This window comes from Neltuma alba, unplaced genomic scaffold (assembly GCF_004799145.2).
Source record: "Neltuma alba isolate B1F8T4 unplaced genomic scaffold, ASM479914v2 tig00006335_pilon, whole genome shotgun sequence".
NCBI lineage: Eukaryota > Viridiplantae > Streptophyta > Magnoliopsida > Fabales > Fabaceae > Neltuma > Neltuma alba.
In genome coordinates, this window is record NW_021634433.1 from 17,792 (window position 1) to 20,607 (window position 2,816).

Genomic DNA, 2,816 nt, shown 5'->3' on the forward strand with positions numbered 1-2,816 from the left:
TGAGCAGCTAAACTATCAATAACCTTCTCAGATTTTACAGAGGAATAAACTTTATGGACTTGCCGTGCATCCTCCCCTTCAAATTGCTGAGTGTTATGAGCAATTTTCTCAATCAACGCCCATGCTTCATTTGTAGTTAAATCCTAAATAGTGCCTCTGGCAGCTGCATCTAAACTCTTTCTATCTTGAGGAATCAGTCCACTGTGAAAGTATTGGATTAAATGTGCCTTCGGAATCTGGTGATGAGGACATTTAGATAGCAATTCTTGAAATCGACTCTAATATTCATAAAAGGATTCTTGAGCCATCTGTTTAGCACCATAAATTTCTTTTATTAAAGATGCAGTCCTGGAAGGTGGAAAATATCTCTCTAGAAAAGCATTTTGCAGCTTGGTCCAGGAAGTCAGTGCACTGGCCGTGTGATATGGTACCATAAGAAACCATTCCTTAGCCTTCCCTTCAAGAGTGAAATGAAAAACCTGTCTGAAAATCTCATCCATATCAGTCCCCACAGGTTTCATTGAGGCACACACCATATGCATTGTTTTTAAGTGTTTATAAGGATCTCCCCCTGATAAACCATAAAACTTGGGTAAGTTACTTAATAAAGGACCCTTTAATTCAAAACTAACATTGAAATCAGGCAAGTTCTGAATGGATCATATGTATCATTAGAAGATGTCAGATCCCTAATTGTTCTACGCTCCCTGTTATTTGCTTGTACAACATCATTATGGTGTTGATTATTATTTAGATTTGCATTGTCAGCCTGCTGTTCACGCGCTTCATCATTGGTGGGTCTGTTTAAAGCTTGGTTAACTCTATTAGGACCATCCATGATGAAATGATTATCAACTAAATTACCTAGAGCAGATTCAGAAGCAGAAACATGTGGCCCAAGGGAATTTCTAGGGCTGGGTGATAAATTGTGTTCAAATTCAGAAACAGGTATAGTGGGCCTAATTTCTGATTGCTTAGTTTTTTTAATCTGCCTTAGTATTCGATTAATCTCTCTATCTAAGGGGTAAAAATCAGTGTCCCTAGACATGCAAAGTATAGCTCATAGAAGGGCAGCCAGAACAAGTCGGATTAACAATTTGTGCATGGAATAGACAGAAGATAACACCTTAACTGTTGAAACACCAAGAAGAGGTAAAAGTAAAATTACCAAAACTGATATGGTTGGCTGCAGCTAAAAGTGAAAAAGGCAACAACAGATTAGATTGCAATTACAAAGCACAAACAAATCAGTAGAACAGAACAAATTAATCTTCCACCAAACACGAAATCTAAAAGCTAGGAAGCCAACAACGGCGCCATTTGATTGATCCTAATCACACAGACCATTCAAAAAATACTAGAATTAATGCAGTTCAGGGAAAGCAACTCTAGGTATTGATCTCTTTTTCCCTATGACATTAGACCGAATGTTCAATGGAGAGAATAATCAATTTAAGTAATTGATTGGTAAAAGAGTTCTAATTTTTTGTTTGGTTTATTCAAATGAACGAGATTCAGAAACAAAAGAAAGAATTACTATGAACTGAAGCAAAAGAGGTTGATGATTAATGTAGAACAGAAATCAATTGATTAATTCCTCCTGGAAGTTTCCCCTCACCATCATCACTGAATCATGAGTTAAGAAATTCATCTCTACATCCCTGTCACAATTCATGAATTAAGAATAGAGGAGCAGCGGAACCGAATTGAATACTCAAAGCATAAAATCATCCGAGACAATCAGTAACACCAAGTGTCAAATCAAAAATTAAGTTCAATCTTGCGATACAATTTCTAATCGACTGATAGAAATCTCAATCACAAAATCTCCGCCCAATCAAGGATGACTGATGACTTCAAGAATTCAATTCAGTTTATCAAATCTAATTGAATAGAACTGTAATGTACTCTATTACTAACTTGGTTTCAAACATCATACGACAGAGAGAGGCGAAAGATTTGAAACTACAGATTGATAAACTGAATTTCTTATGTATCAGTTTAGTCGAGCATGGTTGTTTCGTTGCTTCTACTGGAATTCGCGTTCTCCATTGCTAAGCTTCACACCAAATCGCCGAGGTTGAGAGTAGATGGTGAATGGAAGAGAGAGAATTAGAATATGATCCCGCCCGTTCTGTTATTTTTCATTCCTTATATTCACCAGCAAGCTCTTCTCTCATTCCTGCCTTCCCCCCGGTTCTCTTCATTCTTTTCTGTTGAAATTCAGTTAGAGAATCCCCTTTCTTTCGGTTTCTCGCTTCCCTCATTTGATTTTTCAGTTTTGGAGCCGAGGGAATCCATTTCTCACTGGTGATGGAATTCGAATTTTCATTCTGATGGAACTGCCTTCCTTCGACTTCATTTTCCTCCTAGTTGGAATTGCACTTACCACAATTGTGAAATTCCAACTTTGTCCCTGAAATTAATCCAATAATCACAAGATAATATCTAGTCTGAAGAATTAGTCAAATGCTTATTAGAAACCACATTTTAACCCATTTCCACTATTTATGTGCATCAAATGTTAATTCATTAATAATGAAATTAATTCCTAAATAATTCACTAAAATATCCACAAAATGCACTTGTTAACATATCAAAATAGTAGTTCATCAGTATGCTTAAGCCTTCTTATCCTTAAGTTTTGAATTAGTTTAGTTGGGTTTTGGATTGGAAAATCAAGAGGTGATGCTGCCCAAATTTCAGCCTAGTCATGTGATGTTTAGGGAAGGATAGAAACCTTAAATATCAAGTGGAATAAGCATGTTTAAGTGGTGTATGGATTGATTTTTGAAAGAAAATCAACCTAGGGTATT

At 36.3% G+C, this 2,816-nt stretch overlaps 1 non-coding gene across 1 annotated transcript; it reads left to right on the plus strand.

Annotated features, from left to right (window-relative positions):
• Positions 1-234: 234 nt before the first annotated feature.
• Positions 235-342, plus strand: LOC114750157 (small nucleolar RNA R71). The gene has a single exon (XR_003740625.1). It is a non-coding gene; the product is annotated as a small nucleolar RNA R71 (small nucleolar RNA).
• The last annotated feature ends 2,474 nt before the right edge of the window (positions 343-2,816 follow it).